Source organism: Mustela erminea, chromosome 14 (genome assembly GCF_009829155.1).
Source record: "Mustela erminea isolate mMusErm1 chromosome 14, mMusErm1.Pri, whole genome shotgun sequence".
Taxonomy (NCBI): domain Eukaryota; kingdom Metazoa; phylum Chordata; class Mammalia; order Carnivora; family Mustelidae; genus Mustela; species Mustela erminea.
Genome location: NC_045627.1, coordinates 18,247,973 through 18,269,395, shown reverse-complemented (window position 1 = coordinate 18,269,395; position 21,423 = coordinate 18,247,973). Strand labels below are relative to the sequence as shown.

General features: G+C 41.7%; 1 protein-coding gene across 3 annotated transcripts in view; it reads right to left on the bottom strand.

The window, feature by feature from the left end:
• Positions 1-9,260, bottom strand: part of ATAD1 (ATPase family AAA domain containing 1) — a 67,627-nt gene extending 58,367 nt beyond the window's left edge. Inside the window, exons 1-2 of one of the 3 annotated variants that reach the window (XM_032313448.1) lie at positions 9,092-9,260; positions 8,022-8,225 (exon numbers count right to left, since the gene is read on the bottom strand). The gene's annotated coding sequence lies outside the window, so the exon portion shown is untranslated. Of the gene's footprint in view, positions 1-8,021; positions 8,226-9,091 lie in introns of those variants that run through there. The other 2 variants (XM_032313450.1, XM_032313451.1) reach the window with 2 other exon arrangements.
• Between the last annotated feature and the right edge of the window lie 12,163 nt (positions 9,261-21,423).

The following is a 21,423-nucleotide window of genomic DNA, read 5'->3' as shown; positions in this document are numbered from 1 at the left end:
TTGTCTTATTTATGTGTTTTGAGATACTTACTGTGTTCCCTTAGTACCCTTGTAATATCTACAGGGTCTACAGTGATTTCCTTTTTTTGATTCCTGATATTGATAATTTGTATCTTTTTTGGTTAAGATTTATGAATTTCATTTATCTCAAGGGGTCAGTTTTTTTTTTTTTTTTAAGATTTTATTCATTTGAGAGAGAACACACACAGGGGGAGGGGCTGAGGGAGAAGCAGACTCCCCACAGAGTAGGGAGCTCAATGTGGGGCTCAGTCTCAGAACCCTGGGATCATGACCTGAGCTAAAGGCAGACACTTAACCCACTGAGCCACACAGGTGCCCCACAAAAGATGTTTTTTATTTCATTATTTTTCTCTATTAATTTTTTATTTTCAATTCATTTATTTTGCTCATAGCTTTTTTATTTCTTCTATTCTGCTCGATTTAGTTCTATTTTGCTCCTTTTTTGGTTTTGTTTTAAGATTTTGTTTATTGATTTTAGAGAGAGTCTTGGTGCAAGCAGGGGAGAAGCAAAGGGAAAGGCAAAGGGAAACAATCTCCAGGAGACTCTATGCTGAGTATAGAGAAAGATGTGGGGCTTGATCCCAGGACCCTGAGATCATAATCTGAGCCAAAGTCAGATGCTTAGCTAAGCCACTCAGGCACCCCTTGTATTTTGTTTTGTTTTGAAGATAAGTATTTGAGATTTTTTTTTTAAGTCTAAGCATTTAATACTGTAAATTTCCCTTTTGCACTATTTTGGCGAATCCTATAAATTTTGATTGGTGTATTTTCATTTTTGTTCAATTCAGAATACTTTCACATTTCCCTTTTGACTTCCTCTTTGACCATGGATTATTTAGAAGGGTGTTTTTACACGTTAGGAGATTTTTCTTTTCTTTTTTTTTTTTTTGTTATTTTATCCTAATTTAAATCAATGATGATTGGGGGGCGCCTGGTGGCTCAGTGGGTTAAAGCCTCTGCCTTCGGCTCAGGTCATGATCCCAGGGTCCTGGGATCAAACCCCGCATCAGGCTCTCTGCTCAGCAGGGAGCCTGCTTCTCTTCCTCTCTCTCTGCCTGCCTCTCTGCCTACTTGTGATCTTTGTCTGTCAAATAAATTAATTAATTTAAAAAAATCCATGATGATTGGAGAGTATAATTTGTATGATTACAGTTCTTTCACATATTTTTTAGGCTATATTATGATCCAGGATATTGTCTGTCTTGCTGAATGTTCCATGTACATTTAAAATAATATGTGTCCTGCTATTGTTGAGTAATCTGAAAATATCTGTTGAATCCAGTGGGTTACTGGTATTGTTTGATTCTTCTATATTATTGCCAACTTTGTTTACTAGTTCTATTCATTACTGAAAGAGGAGTGTTGAAGTTTCCAAATATAAATGTGGATTTGTCTGTTTCTCCTTTCAGTTCTATCTGCTTTTAATCCATGTATTTTGTAATGCTTGTAATCTGTTTGTTTGTGGGTTTTTTGGTTGTTTTTTATTTATTTATTTTTTTGGCTCTGTGGTCTACTTTGATATTAATATAGCTACTCTACCTTGTTTTGGTTAGTGTTTGTATGGCATCTATTCTTCCATCCTTTTATTTTTAACCTATATTAATATATTTGAATTCAGATTTTTACAGGCAATACATAGCTGCATCATGTCCTTTGTACCCACTCTGCCAATTTGTGGGTTTTAATTGCTTTATTTAAAACCATTTCTATTTAATGTAATTATTAGTATATTTGGAGATTTGATATATTTACTTGTTTTCTGTTGGTTTCCTTTTTTAAAATTTCCCCCTCATTTCTGTGTTTTCTCTTTCCTGCCTTCTTTTGGGACATTTGAATGTTTTTTTAGTATTCTGTTTTACTTACTGTGTTTTTCACTATATATCTTCGTGAAAAATGTTTTTTTTTTTTCAATTAATTATTTTTATTAACATATAATGTATTATTTGCCCTAGGGTTACAGGTCTGTGAATTGTCAGGCTTACACACTTCACAACACTCACCATATCACATACCCTCCCCAATGTCCATCACCCAGCCACCCTCTCTCTACCCCCCTAAAAAATGTTTTCATAGCTCTTGGGATTAAAATATAAATGTTTGATTTTCCATAATCCACATAGAACCAATCTATGTTACCATTTCGGGTGTAATATGGACGTCTTGCCATTATTTCATGTAGATCCCTTTATGCTCTGTGTTGCAATTGTCTTATGTACCGCATTTATATACATTGAAAATTTCATCAGACATGTTGCCATTTTTGCTTTCAAACATGAAACATATTTTAAGGAACTCAAGAGAAGAATAGTCTAGATATTTACCATTTCTGTTGTTCCTCCTTTATTCCTGATGTTTCAGGGTTTTTTTTTAATGGTATAGTTTCCCTTCTATCTAAAGGAAGTCCTTTAGAAATTCTTTTTTCTTTTTTTAAGACTTTATTCATTCATTTGACAGACAGAGATCATAAGTAGGCAGAGAGGCAGGTGGTGGTGGGGGAGGGAGCCCGTTCCCTGCTGAGCAGAGAGCCCAATGCGGGACTCGATCCCAGAACCCTGGGATCATGACCTGAGCCGAAGGCAGAGGCCTAACCCACCGAGCCACCCAGGGGCCCCTTCCTTTAGCAATTCTTTAGCACAGGTCTGCTGGCAATACATTCTCTTTGTTTTCCTTCCCTGACTGACAATGTGGTTATTTCAGCTTCACTTATGAAGAATATTTTTCCTGGATTTTGAGCTCTGGGTTGAAGGGTTGGTTTTTTTGTTTGTTTTGTTTTGTTTTTGTTTATTTTTCCCCAGCACTTTAAGTTTTTCCATTTTATTCTCCCCTCCATGGTTTCTGATGAGCAACCTGTAGTCATTGGATTGTTGTTGCCTTCTAAGTAATGTGTCATTTTATTTTCCTGCCAGCTTCCATGATATTTTTTTTTTTGTCTTCAGTTATTAGCAATTTGATTTTGCTGTGTTTGGGCATGGATTTCTTTAGGGTTTATCATGTTTAGGGTTCACTGGGTTTCTTGAATCTGTAATTTATATTTTTCACCAAATTTGGAAAATTTTTAATCATTTTTTTCCAATATGTTTTACTGTATTGTATTCTTTCTATTCCTCTTCTAGATATCCAGTAACATGAATATTAGATCTTTTGGTTTTGTCCCATTGGTCTCAGAGGTACTGTGCATTTTCTTCCCATTTCTTTTTTCTCTTCATTGTTCAGATCAAATAATTTCTGTTGAATTATCATCAGATTCACTGACTGTTTCCTGTGTTATCTCCATTCTGGGATTGAGTCCCTCCCATGAGTTCTTTATTTTGGTTATTGTATTTTTCAGGTATAAAATTTTAATTTTATTGTTTTTAATCTTCTGTTTCTCTGTATTTAAGAATATTTCCCCTTACTGCTTAGTACACTCTTATAATAACTGCTTTACAGCCTTGGTTAGTTAATTCCAGCATCTCTATCGTGTGTTCATAGACCTCTGTTACTGTCTTTTCACATGTAAGTTGGGCTTTTCCTGGTTCTATATACGCTGAATAATTTTGAATCGTATCCCAGACATTTAGAATATTATATGACTCTGGGTTTTGCTTAAATCCTATGCAGGATATTGGTATTTTTGGTTCTAGCAGGCAATAGAGGTAGTTGCATTCAAGCTGCAAATTCTAACCAGTATTCTGTGAGTTGTGGTTTCAATGTCCATTCCGTTTTCAAAGCATTTGCTGTACTATTTGGATCTATCTTCGATGTGTGCCACTCCTCAGTGATCAGTCTGGGACATGTGTGGTAGCTCATTTTTGGTTTGGTCACAATCTTTGGTATACTGTTTAGGCCCAGCTCTGGCCTTGGGGAGCTTGTTGGGGAGCCTACGAGTTTATAATCAACTTTATGTTACTTTCCTGAGTTTCTCCTTCTCCATGATCTCTGGTCCTTCCTGGCTCCCTGGACTTCCTCTTTTATTCCCATCACCAGAAAGCTAGTGCTTCAGTTATCCTGTTCTGCTGCATGCTTCCTGAGACTGTGCCATGCCCTGGGCCAAGCAATAGAACCGAGAGAAAACAACTGTGATTTCCCACCCTCCAGGAGCACAGCTTCTCCACAGAGGAAAGTTTCCCTCCTTCTGAGATTTTGGTGCCTGTGGGCCCCCAGTGCCATTGGAGTTCTTGCTACTGCTGGGGTGGCAGGATTTCCTGGGGCCTGGGGTACTAGAGAACAAAAAAGAAAAAAGAAAAAGAGAAAAAAGAACAACAACAACAAAAATAACAAAAGAACAAAAAATGACAGATTTCCCTGACACTCTCTGAGCATCAGGAAATGAGCTAGACTAGAACTAGAGGGCTTCCCTCAGGAGTTCTCTCTGTCCTGGCACCCATTCTGAATTTCAGGCTGCCTTACATCTAGACCAGGGGGTTTGGGTAAGGGAAGAAACAGAATGGAAAACTCACTGCTGGGGGTGCCTGGGTGGCTCAGGCCGTGAAGCATCTGCCTTCGGCTCGGGTCATGATCCCAGCGTCTTGAGATTGGGCCCAACCTTGAGCTCCCTGCTTGTAGGAAGTCTGCTTCTCCCTCTTCCTTTGGCCTTCCCCCTGCTCCTGCGTGCTGTCTCTCTCTTGCTCTCGCTCTTGCTCTCTCTCTCTCTCTCTCTTAAATAAATAAATAAAATCTTAAAAATATCACTGCTGATTTAGTGGTGCTTTGGATTCTGGTCTTATTTCCTGGTTCACCTGCTACTATTTATAGGCTTTTCAAATAGTTGTTCCTCGGGTTCCATCCAGGTCTCATAGGTATATTCAGTGAGAAAGTCAGGTTAGCGTGTGCTTACTCCATTTTACCTAGAACTGGAATAACATATATTTTTTAAAATTTTTTATTTTTTATAAACATATATTTTTATCCCCAGGGGTGCAGGTCTGTGAATCGCCAGGTTTATACACTTCACAGCACTCACCAAAGCACATACTCTCCCCAATGTCCATAACCCCACCCCCCTTCTCCCAACCCCCTTCCCCCCAGCAACCCTCAGTTTGTTTTGTGATATTAAGAGTCACTTATGGTTTGTCTCCCTCCCAATCCCATCTTGTTTCATTTATTCTTCTCCTACCCACTTAAGCCCCCATGTTGCATCACCGCTTCCTCATATCAGGGAGATCATATGATAGTTGTCTTTTGCCGCTTGACTTATTTTGCTAAGCATGATACGCTCTAGTTCCATCCACGTTGTCGCAAATGGCAAGATTTCATTTCTTTTGATGGCTGCATAGTATTCCATTGTATATATATACCACATCTTCTTTATCCATTCATCTGTTGATGGACATCTAGGTTCTTTCCATAGTTTGGCTATTGTGGACATTGCTGCTATAAACATTCGGGTGCACATGCCCCTTTGGATCACTACGTTTGTATCTTTAGGGTAAATACCCAGTAGTGCAATTGCTGGGTCATAGGGCAGTTCTATTTTCAGCATTTTGAGGAACCTCCATGCTGTTTTCCAGAGTGGTTGCACCAGCTTGCATTCCCACCAACAGTGTAGGAGAGTTCCCCTTTCTCCGCATCCTCGCCAGCATCTGTCATTTCCTGACTTGTTGATTTTAGCCATTCTGACTGGTGTGAGGTGATATCTCATTGTGGTTTTGATTTGTATTTCCCTGATGCCAAGTGATATGGAGCACTTTTTCATGTGTCTGTTGGCCATCTGGATGTCTTCTTTGCAGAAATGTCTGTTCATGTCCTCTGACCATTTCTTGATTGGATTGTTTGTTCTTTGGGTGTTGAGTTTGCTAAGTTCTTTATAGATTTTGGACACTAGTCCTTTATCTGATATGTCGTTTGCAAATATTTTCTCCCATTCTATAAGTTGTCTTTTGGTTTTGTTAACTGTTTCCTTTGCTGTGCAAAAGCTTTTGATCTTGATAAAATCCCAATAGTTTATTTTTGCCCTTGCTTCCCTTGCCTTTGACGTTCCTAGGAAGATGTTGCTGCGGCTGAGGTCGAAGAGGTTGCTGCCTGTGTTCTTCTCAAGGATTTTGATGGATTCCTTTCTCACATGGAGGTCCTTCATCCATTTTGAGTCTATTTTTGTGTATGGTGTAAGGAAATGGTCCAATTTCATTTTTCTGCATGTGGCTGTCCAATTTTCCCAACACCATTTATTGAAGAGGCTGTCTTTTTTCCATTGGACATTCTTTACTGCTTTGTCGAAGATTAGCTGACCATAGAGTTGAGGGTCTATTTCTGGGCTCTCTATTCTGTTCCATTGATCTATGTGTCTGTTTTTGTGCCAGTACCATGCTGTCTTGATGATGACAGCTTTGTAATAGAGCTTGAAGTCCGGAATTGTGATGCCACCAACTTTGGCTTTCTTTTTCAATATCCCTTTGGCTATTCGAGGTCTTTTCTGGTTCTATATAAATTTTAGAATTATTTGTTCCATTTCTTTGAAAAAGATGGATGGTACTTTGATAGGAATTGCATTAAATGTGTAGATTGCCTTAGGTAGCATAGACATTTTCACAATATTTATTCTTCCAATCCAGGAGCATGGAATATTTTTCCATTTCTTTGTGTTGGAATAACATATTTTATTTGCTATTATGGACTGAATGTTAATGTCCCTCCAAAATTCATATGTTGAAGCCCTAACCCCCAATATGATGGTAATTCGAGAGACGGCCTTGGGGAAGTAATTAGGATTAGTAAGGTCTTGGAGACAGGACCCTTATGATGGGATTAGGGCGTTTATAAAAAAGGGACACCAGAGGGCGCTTGCTCTCATGCTCTAGCTCGTCCTTCCTGCTCCCTGCGATGTGAGGTCCCAGTGAGAAGGTGGCCATCTGCAAACCAGGAACTGAATTGGTCACCACCTTGATACTGGATTTCCCAGCCTCCAAAACTAAATTTTTGTTGTGCAAGCCTCCCGTCTGAGGTACTTTGTTATGGCGGTCCAGCCTCACTTAAGACAGTTGCCAAAATATTCATGAAAACATTCATGGCACTACATACTGTGTTACTCTTACCAACTCAACCACAGCTTTTCCACATAGTTCTATGTAGTTCCACCCAGCATATTTTCTGCAAGGTTTAGTAACAAATTTTACTTAACTAAATTTCCAGACAGAAAAAGAAACAATCCCCCCAAACTAGACTGGTCGCTTTAATACTTTGTATTGGTCTAGTTATGTCTCAAATATATATATTTTTTATATGTCAATTTCTTTTAAAGATTTTATTTATTTATTTGTCAGAGAGAGCAAGAGAGCACAAGCAGGCAGAGCAGGATAGGGAGAAAGAAGATTCCCCACTGAGCAGGGAGCCCAATGCAGGGCTCCATCCTAGGACCCTGGGATCAGGAGCCGAGCTGAAAGCAGTTGCTTAACCCACTGAGCCACCTGGGTGCCCGATATGTCAATGTTTTGAATAAATTTACTGCTTGATTGTTTGGGTCCCGGTCCCCTTGACTTAATATGCTCTGTGTTTTCGCTGTCAATAATCTCCAGGCTAAATGGTTCAGGTCCTGTTTGGACCAATTCTTTTTATTTATTTATTTAGGTCTCGGAGAAGCTCATTTCAAAGCACATATGGTAAGACACCCACAGTCCATTTCTTTCATATACAGCATAGGAAAATATAAGATACAGAGTAATGCTGAAAAAATGTAAATGTGTAGAAGATAAAGAAGCTATGGAACCCTGCTTTCTTCACTTGATAAAGGCTTGTCTTCGGCAGAGAATAGTTTTAAATAAATTCATAGATGGAAATAAAACAATAGTCATTCTTGACCATCAACAATGAAGGACAATTCGTCATAACTGGAGTGGAACGAGGCTGGAACTAGGTTATTATCTCAAGTGAGCTGAAGACGCTAGAATACCATCAGTGAGCTTCGGTGCCTAAGGCAGTTTCAGGTCATGCTCTATTGCTCTCCACCAGATGGACTTTTTTTTCCCTACTCATCTTTTCCATCTCACCTGCTCCCTTTTCTTTTTCCCCTTTGCACAATATTTTACCTCTGTGAACTTGTGTTAATCCATAGAGCCGGCTCGAAGGGAGCTGCTGATCCTCGAGGGTAATGCCTCTTCTTCCTCGGCCTCTTCCTTGCGTGCTGGCTCCACCCCCATTTCTAGTCCGCCATATTGTCCTGCTCCCTAGGACTGAGTTTCAGCTCTGCCCGTGTGGGCAAGAAGGCTTGGCTTTCACTCTGCTGGGGTTCCCTTGAAAACAAGAGCTCATTACTCATTCTAGAAGAAAAATGCTATAGTTCCCTCCCCCTGCCATTCACTAGAGTTTTATTAAACCATTTCAGTGTTCCAGAGTTAATATGTATAATCTGTGAAACTAAACCTCACTTGTGATTTGACCGTTCTGTCTTAGAGAAAATAAAAAAAGCAATGTTAGAAACAAATAATTTCACCAGAACCTGCTTGAAAGAGAAGGGTTAGTCTCTTGAATAAAATCAGGAGTCCACATTCTGGGCATTTGGGTTATTTATGCTGCAGCTGAGGGAAAGGTAAGGTATATTACTGTGTTTGGTTTGTATTTAAAACAGTCTCATAGGTTCCTTTTCCCACCCCCCCTTTCAGGACACAGAATATTAAGTAAGATGGACATTTCCTCTGTTAATGTTCTCTTTGGGACCAAAAAAAAAAAAAAAAAAAAAGAAATAGTGAGGAAGGTCTTTCCAGATAATACCCCCCACCAAAAGTATTGAAAGAAGAGGTTTATATAACAAGACATGATAATGTTGTGTAATCTATGAATATTATTACCTAAGGATTATATTATATCCAGCTGATAAGTTGTATTTGTATGTTCAAGTGTATATTTGTACATAGTACACAGCCTTTCAGTTATTGAGTTTATAAATCCTTTACTGAGTGTCTGGTAAAAAGCGGTGCTAGGCATTGTGAGAAGGACAGAAGTTTACACAAGAGGTTGTTTTTTCCACCCTCCCCCAACCTTCAGGAAACTTCAGTGCAAACCAGGAGTAGCTTCACTGAAGTGAAGACTGAGATGGGGTTAGGAGTTGTCAGGGCTGAAGCTCGGGAGTCTGGGGGCCGTTTTGATTCTGCTACTGTACCTTCCGAATGCTGTGAATCAGGCGGATTCCTGGGAAGCCCCTGCTGGTTTGTTCTTTACACGGCTCAGCTGACATTAGCCTCCCTCCTAGTTTGTAGGAGACACTACCCAGGAAACGGTCTAGCCCACGGGGCGGGGGGTGGGAGGGAGGTGACATCTTCAGAACCGGGCTCCCCTCAGAGAACTTTGAATAGGTGGAAGAATGAGTTCGTCTGCGGTCTTGCTCATGTCACAATGTTGGGCATGTGACTTAAGCATGTGGCTGGTCAAGGTCAATGTGATTGGACCGCTGGACCAGCAGGCCCTGATTCTAGAGTGACTCAGCGGCCAATGCTCCTTGTCAAAACTCTTAACTGCCACGTGGTTATGGCATAAGATGTATCAATGAAAGACGTACAATTATTTTAAAAGTACTGTTTATTGGGACATCTTGAAGGACTGGGGGTGAAGGGAGTCCTTGTTTCCTTTCCTTCTCCCATCTGGCACTTGTTGATCGTTATTTGTCACTCATTCAGCATTTACAGAAAGCTTACCAAACGGCAGACCATGTGCAAGGTGTGTGGAGAGGGCAGCGAGGCAAGTTAGAAGGAGCAGGAGCCTCTTTCCCACAGTGACAGCTAGTGGACACTCTTACAGTGTTTACCACGTGCCAGGCTTGTTCTGAGTGCTGCGGATCTCCTCACTTAACCATTACAACCGCCCCATCCATTAGTACTATTACCATCCCTATTAGACACTGGATGACGCTGGCATGCGGAGAGATGAACCAGCTTGCCAAAGATCTCACCACTGGTACGTGGCGGAGCAAAATTTGAAAGCAGACTCTCTGGCTCCAGAAACCGTGCTTTTAACCTCCATGCCAGATAGCTTCTCAAGGAGTTTGTGGTCTGAGTATACATGGCTAAGTCTGTCCCTTTTCAGGGTAAGGCAGCAGGGAGCGATGTAGAAGGAAGCAAGAAGTGACTCAGGTTGAGTGTGTTTGCTGTAAACTAACCCCAAGAGTGTCTGACTCAAGAAATGCTCCATTTCATGCCCCAAGGAGAAGACTGGAATGATAGGAAATTATTAAGCACAGCAAAAAGTTGGAAAGATTTACCAGCAATGGCAATGCGGTTTAATTTTATGTCCAGGGCTACCAAGGGCTACAACCATGAATCTTCCTTTCACACACATACTATGAGGGTCAATGGATACAGTCAGTCCAATGACATCGTTTTCTCCCTTTCCTCCACTTTGCTAGCGGCACCTGTGTGAAAGCTGCTTCCCTGTGGAGGTTCATACCTGTGGGGGCATGTCTAGGAAACTGATGGGATGAGTTTGCTAGAGAGTACTTGCAGCATGCTGGGAAGTTTCAGGAGCAAATTCCTGAAGGTGGAAGACTGCAGACATGATCATCGAGCCTTAGCTGTTACAAGAGAGGGGTGACTTCAAGGGGTAGAGAGGAAGATGGGGTCAAGTTGTAAGAAATACAGGAGATGTATTTGTGTAGCTCTCCTAACAGTAGTATGTTATCGACAAATATTCCTTATTATTTATATAATATATAACATGTAAGTCCTCACCCCAGGCTGTCTTTATAAAAACATGTTTGCAGAGACCTGAAAAAGAAAATGTAAACATGCCCGAGGTCTTCCTAAGACCTTCTATATGCCCTTTAACGAGCTTCTACATTTCTAAATGTTAACAAATGTTAGTAATAATAAATGGTGGTATATAGTATCGTTATTGCTCTTATTCCCATTTTTTTGTTGTCACTAATTTTGTATCATGGTCAGTTGGAAAATAGGATTTAATTTTTGAAAATACTCAACTATTTAAGTAGATTTTTCTAAACAGAAGGAGAGGAATGAAATTCACCCAGATAGGTAAGGAACTTAATGGTTATTAGTGGGCCTTGTGGATTTTGCATTCCTACAGAAACAAACTTGTGACCTAGGATTTTATTATCATAGAATGAATTTCTTGCTAAGAGTTGCTTTCTGCTTATCTCACCATTTGATATTTGCAAGATCACTAATATTTCCTCTCTCCACCCTAAATACCTTACTTCTTTCCAGGCAAGTAAGATTTCAGAAAGATGATGGGGAAATTCTTTTCCTTCTAATTGGTTCTTTGGCCCTTTTAATCCCCCTTCTTCCACTCCCAGCAGGGCATTAGTCATTAAAATGCGTCAGACAACTGTGGAACCCTCAGGATTGTAACTTTGATATGATCACGTTACACACCCATTCAAAGTCCTCTGCTCCAGGGTCAAGGTTTGGATGATGTCACACAGCCTATGGAGCTCATACCTCCTCGACTGGTTTTTCTGTTGTGAGAAGGATGGGAAAGGGGAGGAAGGTGAAACCCCCATCATTCCGAGGATCACATGTAACTATAGTCTAGTAAATCAAGATACTCCCATGTTGACAGGTTAATCTAGTTTATTCCTATTAACCTGGTATATAATATTCTATTACATGAAAATAATCACATTTTATTCATCCATATTGATGGATATTTAGGTTCTAACTTCGTGCTATTTCCAATACTGTTGCTGTGAATGTCCTTATGTAAGTGTTTGTATGCCATCTAGGAAAGTTTCTATAGAAGAGGAGTCTTTAGACTTTTTACCCCACAATTTGGAAATTGGAATCAAATTTTTTATCATAACTTTTGGTTGCAAAGGAATTGATTTGCTTGTAATGTAAACATTAACATTTAAAAGTAGATTTCTTTGGGCACCTGGGTGGCACAGCCTGTTAAGCGTCCAACTCTTGCTTTTGGCTCTGGTGGTGATCTCAGGGTCTTGGGATCAAGCCCCGTGTCGGGCTCTGTGCTCAGAAGGGAATCTGCTTGAGACTTTCTCTCCGTCTCCCCCTGCCCTGCCCCTGGCTCTTGCTCTCTCAAATAAATAAATAAATCTTAAAAAAAAAAAAATAGAAGTGGGATTCTTAAATGTATCCAGTGGCATAAAAATACCAAAGTAATCTGATACTCACCATTATACATCAAACATTAATTATATGAACAGGGTCTCTTATAGTGGGAAATTCTACATCCCTTCTTTTTCTTTTGGGACTTGAACTTTCTACTTCAGTCACAGGTTCTTATCTGAATATAATATACATTTTATGTGTTATGTGTGAGTGTTTTCTACTGATCACTTTACCATATTTCTTTGCCAACAAATTTTACATATAAACTTAAATTACATTGAATTTCTTTAACCGTAATACTCCAAAGTGTTAAAAATTTTTCTGAATTGAGTTATCATTATTTTTAGTTCACAACTGACCAATTAAATGCTTTTAAATTTTTTATCATATTGAAACACACACACACAAAATCAATGGAACTTTAAGAAATTGGTTTGTATATCATGAACGAATTTCACTTCTTTTTAGAAGAAGACCAGTTCAGCATCGGTTTATGCCCAGTTCTTGCTTTTATATTATAAACACTGAGGACAACCATTCACATACATAAATAAGTAGGTAACAGTTGGAATAAATTGAGTAAATGATGTTACTCATTTATTTGAAAGCTTTCCATGCTGTATGCCCCGCATCACTTAGTGGTGTTATTTTTAATGATTAATCAGTGGGTGGTGTCTTTCTTCAATTCACTAGGAAAGAAGAAATGTTAATACTCGTATTCAGAAGTGTTTATCGGTAGGCTCAGCTTCTTAACGTTGCTCTCATTATTTTGGATTGTCTCTTTAGCTTCTTGTATGTCATTACCCTTTGGGGCAGCACAACCTCAAGCACCCAGATAAAGAACATGGGTGTGCCTTTCTCTTCTAAAGAGGAAAAAAGGGCCACTATGAATGGAAGGTAGGGATTAGGAACCACAGGGGTGCTTGACTCCATGGGTTCTCAGGTAGTTCAGACTTAGGAGGGAGTATACATAGAAGATAAAGATCTGGACTTAACCCCCTAAAAACTGTCTATGTGCCTCCATTTTCCAGTTTGAAACTCCTACTCTGAGATTTCTCCCCAGCAGCAGAATTGCTAGTGTTCGAGTCTCCTATGCCGTGTGACCATTTCTCCAAATCCATGTCGCTGAGGATGTTGCTCTGGTTCTCAAGGACTCAGGAGAGGTTCCCTTTTGAGGATCCCCATACATGATTCATAGGAGTCTTCTAGCTTTGGGAAAACCCCATGGTCATTGTATTTAAATGACTGGTGGCCAGTAAGTGGTAAGCGACCAGAGTTCTAAGAGATGTGTAATTTCTACAATTTGCTTTGGGACAACCTCTGAAAGTATTTTCATGCATAACTTACTTTCTTTTAAAGGGCATCCTGAGTCTCCATCAGCCACGGTGGCACAAGAACAGCACTCTCCTTGGTTGGCGGTCTGTGCCCTGAAGCAGAAATGCCTTTAATTGTTCATTGCAAAACAAACAGATGTCTAGAGGAGAAGGTTATTAAAAATATTTTGTGCAGTTTGGGAGAACTAGAAGTCTGGATTGCTTGACCTAGCCTCACCAGGCAAACCCAAGTCAAGGAAACTACCAAGGTATGTAAGCTACAAACGTGGCTTATTCTTAGGGCAAAACTTTCCGGTCTGCAAATTTCTGGATATATTTAAAAGGGGCAGTGCATTTCAAAAATAGAGTAACAGCCATCCTCGGGCAAGAGAATTCCACTTTAAACACAGAAGACTTGGGGCGCCTGGGTGGCTCAGTGGGTTAAGGCCTCTGCCTTCGGCGCAGATCATGATCCCAGGGCCCTGGGATTGAGCCCCACGTCGGGCTCTCTGCTCAGTGGGGAGCCTGCTTCCTCCTCTCTCTCTCTCTCTGCTTGCCTCTCTGCCTACTTGTGATCTCTGTCTGTCAAATAAATAAAATCTTAAAAAAAAAAAAGAAATAAAAACAGAAGACTTAATGTGCCAAATTCAAATCATAAGGAAAGGTTGCCCAGTTAATAGGACAAATGCCTCAACATTGTAAAGTAAACAGAATTTGAAATGCAGACAATCCTATTTTACAGTTATAAGTTATTTAAAAAAAATATAAAGACCAAATAATAAAGCAATAAAATATATTACAGTTAGCGAGTCTATAAGAACACATTGACGGTGAGGCACAGCTTAATTTAGGTCTCCCTTCCACTTACCTCAACAGGTGACCTAAGAAGGGGGTGGTTCTGTAAGCTCTAGCAGCCAGTGGCCTGGGGCCACTCTTTGGGAGGCAGCCAAGACAAAGGTACTATGTCCAGGAAAGAAATTTCAGAGAGGACTTAAGTCCTAGAGCTAAGAAAATAAGGGTTTGTTTGTTTGTTTGTTTGTTTGTTTTCGCCTTAGAAAAATACACTCTTTCTATCCATTAGCTTCCACTTCCTCCCAAGTTCCCTGGCTTTATGAAATTTATGTTTAGGATTTGAAGTATTCCCAGATTAATTGTTAAGTTTAATGACCTTTTGCTTACAGACCGCCTTTTCCTCTTGCGTTTCCTGAAATGTAAAACCTGCACATCTTTTTTTATTTTTATTTTTTTTAAGATTTTATTTATTTGACAGAGAGAGAGAGAGAGCGCACAAACGGGAGAGTGGCAGAGAGAGTGGGAGAAGTAGGCTCCCTGCTGAGCAGGGAACCCAACATGCGGACTCGATCCCAGGACCCTGAGATCATGACCTGAGCCGAAGGCAGATGCTTAACCCACTGAGCCACCCAGGCTGCCAAACCTATATATCTTTTAAGAAATGCAGCATACTTAAGTACAACTAATTAGCAGAAATCCACCAAAGAAAACTATTCACCTTTTGTATATAGAAAAGATAAAATTTCTCTTCTAAGGTAGATCTGATGTTAGGTTTCTCTATGGTATTCTTTCTGAAGTTGCTGTAAGATGGAAAAACCTCAATCACCATGAGAGTACTTTTGAACTTACTAATCCCGAGACATTGTTAACAAGTCTATAAGGCATAGACTCTAGAACTGCTTTATTTTGTCATTAAGTGGAACCATGGAAATTAAATGGTGCCCCCCCCACTCCACTGGGCCACTAGGTTAGGTTTAAAAAAATTAAATGTAAATTAAAGATACTGTATTCCTGTGGTTGAAAAATCAAAAGGCACAGAGCAATAGCATAATATACGATGGGAATTACAGCCCTTGGAGCCGTGTAACTGGACTGTGCTGTAAATGTCACCTTCACACCTGTCTTCTAGCTGTATCAGTATGTTAATAAGATTTTTTTTTTTTTTTTTTGAGAGAGAGGGAAAAGAAGAGAGAGCGTGTGGTGGTGGGGGTCGGGGAGCAGAGGGAGAGAGACAATCTTAAGTAGGTTCCACAGCCAGTGCAGAGCCTGACACCAGGCTCAATCTCACGACCGGAGCTGATGAGATCAAGGGTTGGATGCTTAACAGACTGAACCACCCACGCACCCCAATAAGGAGAATCTTGAAATGTAGAGGTGAGTAGGAGGAAAATGGGACTAGGATGAAAGAGAATGGCAAGAAAGAGGACAGGGAAAGGGAGAGTAGGATGGAAGGAAGAAGATGTGTTAGTCCTTTTGGGCCACTGCAACTAACCACAGTAGCCTGGGTGGCTTCAAGGCCATGGAAATATACTTCTCACAGTTTGGGAAGCAGAAAGCCCCAGATCAGCCTGCCTGCAGGATTGGGTTCTGTGTTTGGGGGAGGGTGAGCTTCCTGATTGACAGATGGTTGTCTTCCCGATGACCTCACCTGGCATGGTGGAAGAGGGACGGAGCTCAGACAGGCCTCTTTCCTAAGGGCACTAGTGCCATTCATAAGCTCTGCATGCTCAGAACCCAATTGCCTGCCAAAGGCCTACCTCCTGATACCAGTTTCAACCTAAGATTTTGGGGGAGGTGGTGGTGGCGGTGACGGGCACACACATTGAATCCATGGCAGCTTGGAAAAACCGAGGCCGTGCACAAAGGATTGTGGGTGTGAGCACCATATTGGGAGCAGAGATTACCTAAAAAATAAAGTTTTGGGGCGCCTGGATGGCCCAGTTGGTTACGCATCCGACTCTTGGTTTCAGCTCAGGTTGTGACTCCTGGGTCATGAGATCAAGCCTCTTGTGTGGAGCGGAGTTTGCTTGAGATTCTCTCTCTCCCTCTTGCCCCTCCCCCAGCTTGCTCTCTGTCTCTCGCTCTCTCTAAAATAAATAAAACCTTTTAAACATAAAATCTTTAAAAGAAAAGGATAGAAGAGGAAAAAATGGGAAGTTAAGTAAAGGAAAAAAAAAAGACCTTTATCTGGGGAAGAGTATTAGTGAGCCCGTGGGAATTCTTAACCACATGAATGTGTTACTCGAAAGAACTTATCTGTATTGCTTTTCCCTCCCCTATCTGTTTTACTTAGCCTCAACCAGGCATATTTTATTATTTTGGGGTTTAGGTTTTAGGGGAAATTTCAGAACGAATAGGCATAAATATTTGTGGAAGAGAGGCAAGCAGGGGTGCAGCCTCTCCTGCCTTCATGCCAGAAACAAACTAATACTTCTCTGGGGCAAACTGGCCTGTTGAAACCCAGAGTCCAACTGTCTCTCTGCAGTGACCTGTTCAGACTGCAAGGAGCTCCCCTGTGTGGTGTTGCGTCCTGCAGAACGTGTCCTGTTGATTATACCGAGCACCGTTTATACCGTGTCCTGCTCTTCAGCAGACGGCAGTGTTCCCTCTCTTCCCAACCACCTTGGCCATTCCCTTCCTTTTCTTTTTTCCAGGCTCCGTATGAGGGCTGCCTCTTTAATGTCCTTGGGAGATACTCTTCCAATGATCCTAGCACTGAGGGGGAGCAAACTAGCAATGGGTAGCAATTCGTGTTTTCACATTTGACCTTTAGAGTCCTAATCTCCTGGTCTAATGAATTGCCCCAACTCAGGGCAAGAGAGTGAGCATTAGTAATCATATTGTTTCCTTACTTATCCCTGTCTTACCCTGTTCTCAACCTTGAGGGTCCTCAAGCAGTCTTCTTGTTCCCTTCATTCCCCCTGCCCAAGGCTTGAAAACACTATTAAAAGCTACCTGTAGCCAAATTTCTCTCTAATTAACCTTTTGGGATTTTATCAAAATGAGGTTTTCTTCCCATCTTTATTTTCAGTTGGAATAGCAGAAATTTTCCCAGGCTGCAATCCAGGGTCCCTCCCCAAGTAGCTGTGTAATCTGGGCATATAAATCCTTTGGGCTTCAGGTCACCGTGTGTAAAACGGGGTTGGTGAAATAAGGGAATTTGAGGTTTCTCCCAGCTCTTACAGCCCCGGATCCGAACATCATGGGCCACTGCGTTGAATAGTGGGGGTACTGTGACACGAGTGTTTCTCTTATTTTCTTTGAGTGGCAAAAGTTATTCAATAGCCCGAAGAGTCAGAAGAGGGGAGGGAGTTGGTCCATGGAGAGAGGGTACCTAGGGTAAGGTGCGACATGTCAGCCACACTAGACCCCAATGATGACAGATGTTCTTGAGTACTTCCCTGGGGCAGAGGACACCAAACAGACATTCAGTCTTAAATGCCAGAACTCCTTTAGTGTGCTCATTTATTTAAAAGTGGAATCGGGGGCTCTGGGTGGCTTAGTGGGTTAAAGCCTCTGACTTCAGCTCAGGTCATGATCTCAGGATCCTGGGATCAAGCCCTGCATTGGGCTCTCTGCTCAGCGGGGAGCCTGCTTCCTCCTCTCTCTGCCTGCCTCTGCCTACTTGGGATCTCTGTCTGTCAAATAAATAAGTAAAATCTTTAAAAAAAAAAAAGTGCAATCAGAGTTGAGCTCTCTCCCTGGTTTATTTGATATTCTTCTGATATTGGGCATCTGTTGATTTTTAGACTTAATTGTATTGGCCGAGGTCCCCCCCCCTTTTTTTTTACCTTATGAAAACATTAAATGATCACTGTAAAGAATCTTCAGCCCGTACAAAAAGAAAGAAATGGAAAGAGAAAGTCTCCTCCCTCAGAAGCCCTCCCTCCCCAGCCTGTAGTCAGAGATAAGCAGTGTTATCTTCTCTCCTGTTTATTCTTTTGGATATTTTCCATGGATTTATGTAAATACAGATAAATGTATTATCACTTCTGTTTTATTTTACTGATGGATAATTTTGTGGCATGTATTAATCCTAGTGTAGAAATATGCAGGTAACATTGATGAGAGAACCAGTGAAAAAATTATAGGATTAGGGAACAAGATGGGTAACAAACAGAAAACGGTTTCTAATCAAATTGTCAACTAATAGCGATGATTCTTTTTTTAAAAAAAAAAAGAAAGGTTTTTTCTTTTCTTTTCTTTTTTTTTTTTTTTTTAGAGAGGGAAAGTACAAGCAGGGAGAAGGTCAGAGCAGAGGGAGAGAGAGAATCCCAAGCAGACTCCCCATGGAGCACCACACAGAGCTGGGTCTCAGGACCCTGACATCACAACCTGAGCTGAAATAAAGAACAAAATGGTTAACCGACTGAGCCACCCAGATGCCCTGATATCAATGATTCTTAAATGATAGAGTTTCCAGGAAGAATTGACCATGAAGATTGGTCAATTCTAGGGAGGCATTTCTAGGGGAGTGAGCTGGGATCATGGTGGTAGAGAACTACCTACAGTTCCTCCATTTCTCTCCATGCTTACTACTGAGAGGCAGATTCTCTTTTCCTGCCGCCCCACCCCAACCGAGAATCTTGACAGCCTCTGTTACTTGCTTCGGTCAATAGAACAAAGCAAAAATGAAGCTATTCCAGTTCTGTACCTACACCTAGCAACTTACGTTTTTTGCTCTCTTGGACAATAATTACCACGTAAAGAACACTCCCAGCCGTGTTGAAGAGGAAGGCTTCATGGAGGCACCATGCCTCTGGAGAATGAGACCCTGTGAAGGGAAGCAGGCCCAGCTCCTTGCTATTCCAGCCCACTGTAGCTGAACTACTAGCCCTGTGCTGGAGGTCGTCTCACGTCCTCCAGCCCCAATCAAGCCATCCCAGCCAGCAGTACAGGAAGGAAAGACAAGCTGTCACCATTGTGCTGTCCATTGTGCAGAATGGTGAACAAGAAAATGGTCAATGCTTTTCAAGCTGCCACATTTTGGGGTAGTGTGTTATGCATAATAAATAGTGGAAATCGATGTCTGAAAGTTGGGTGTTGGCTTAACAAAAATCTGAGACCCATGGCATCGGCTTTGGGACAAGGCATTGGGTAGAGGTTGGAGAGATGATGAAGGAACCATAACTCTTTTTTTTTTTAATTCAGTAATTTTTAAAAATGTTCTATTTTGAAACAATTTTCAAAATAGTCACAAAAATGGCATAGAGTCCACACATGTTCTTCACCCAGCTTCCCTCATGGTGATAAATTGCATAGCCAGAGAATAATGATCCAAACCAGGAAATTGACATAAACCACGGGTCTTGTAGGAACTTTGCCAGTTTTTCTGGTGATGTTCTTTTTCCATTTCAGAATCCAATCCAGGGGAGTGTGTGGGTGGCTCAGTGGGTAAAAGCCTCTGCCTTTGGCTCAGGTCATGATCCCAGGGTTTTGGGATCAAGCCCCGCATCCAGCTCTCTGTTCAGCAGGGAGCCTGCTTCCTCCTCTCTCTCTGCCTGCCTCTCTGCCTACTTGTGATCTCTGTCAAATAAATAAATAAAATCTTAAAAAAAAAAAAAAAGAATCCAAGCTAGGGTCCTGCGTTTGCATTTAGTTGATGTTATCTCCTTAGTCTGGGAAGGAGACTTTTAGGGGAGTCTCTGAGGGTCATGAGGAAATTGTACTACAGGTTGGAGCGGTGGTCCTGTGTAGGGCAAAATGTCGGGCAGCCCTTGTGTGCAGTGAAACACAGAAAAGACAGAAAATGTACCTAATGAACCTGTAGATCTGGCAAACGGAAGTTTCAAGCTACACATTCAGAGTATCAGTTGGCTTCTCTTAGTGATATGTGATAGTGTTACAGAGAGAGATGTGTTAAAAAAGGCACTCTTCAGTTTTCAAGCAGAATGTAGAGGAAATAGGGCCTTGGAAATTCTGTGATGTCAGCGATAGTCTCAAAGGAAGAAATGGCCTCTGGGGCCTGCCTTTCAAATGGGGCCTTGAGGTAAAAATCCAATCAAGACTCCATGTTGAAGCCTCTTCAGGTGTTAAGATGTTGTCTCATAGACCATCTCATCTAGCCCAAAGGGCTTCTAAGAAGAACCTTCAGTGAGTCCAACAGCAGCTTTGGTAGGGCCCGAAGTTGACACAAGTTTGTTTTTAGAAGAATTACAGATGTTGCTTTGTGGGCAGAGTTGTTGTAGGCAAGAAGTAAACTCCATTAAGAGTCATAGGAGACTCACAGAACGTTGAAGACAGTTATATTGATGAAGTCAGTGCTAGCCTGAACTAAAGAGGAAAGAGTTCAAAATGGAAAAAAAGCCACGGGGCCCCCAACTTTCTGTGCGTAGGACCTAGGCCAAGAGAGCTGTTGGACCGTAAAGGGCAGGCAGTGGCCTGTGGAAAAGAGAGCTTCAGAGGTTGTAGCCTGTACCCCGGAGGTGCGAGCCAGGAATAGTGGGTTGGAAAGCGCCTCCCAGGAGAAGAACCAGACCGTAATGGTGGTCTGGGTCCAGAGTGAGGGTGACAGTGCTCAGCTGGCTTTCTGAACTGCTAGGAATGGTGGCTGCTCCATGCCTTCTGTTTCCCCCCCTGCTTTGATCAGGAGCATCTGTCTAGTTATCTTATCCCTGCCTCAGCATCATACGTTGTGTCTGTAACTTGTCTTTTCAGCTCACAGCAGCTAAATGTATCTAAAATGCCTCAGTCACACTTGGGCCTGGTGTCTATCATTAGATCTGGGCCCTTTGAGCCAGTGTTGCACAGAATGACAATCTGGGGGGCGGGAGGGAGTGTATTTTGCTAATCTGGTGGTTTGTGTGTGTGTGTGTGTGTGAGAGAGAGAGAGAGAGAGAGAGAGGGAATTATTGTGGCCTGTGATACAGTGGTTCCCAATGTGACTGCCAACAGTTCCTCCCATTCCAGGCACTCCTTCCATTAAGGAGTATGGTCTCTTTCCTGCTCCCTTGGGTCTGGGCTGGCTGGCTCTGTGACCGGCTTTGGCCGGAAGAATGCAGTGAAAGTGATGTTCTGGGACTTCCAAGCCCTGGCTTTCACTGGCCTTGTAGCTTCTGCTTTCTCTTTCTTGGGATCCAGGCTGTAAAGAAAGTAGAAAGGAGCTCGGGCTGGCCACTGAATCATGAGCAGTGACATGAAGAGAGGGGGCCGCCAGCCATTTCAGTGCCCCAGTGGAAGCATCAGACACCAGGGAAGCCATCTAGGCCGTCCCAGCCCCAGCATAACTCACAGCTAGAGGCGACCACACGTCTGACCCCAGCTGCTGCCCTGGGAAGGCAGAAGAACTGCCCAGCTGTGCCCTTTCCAAA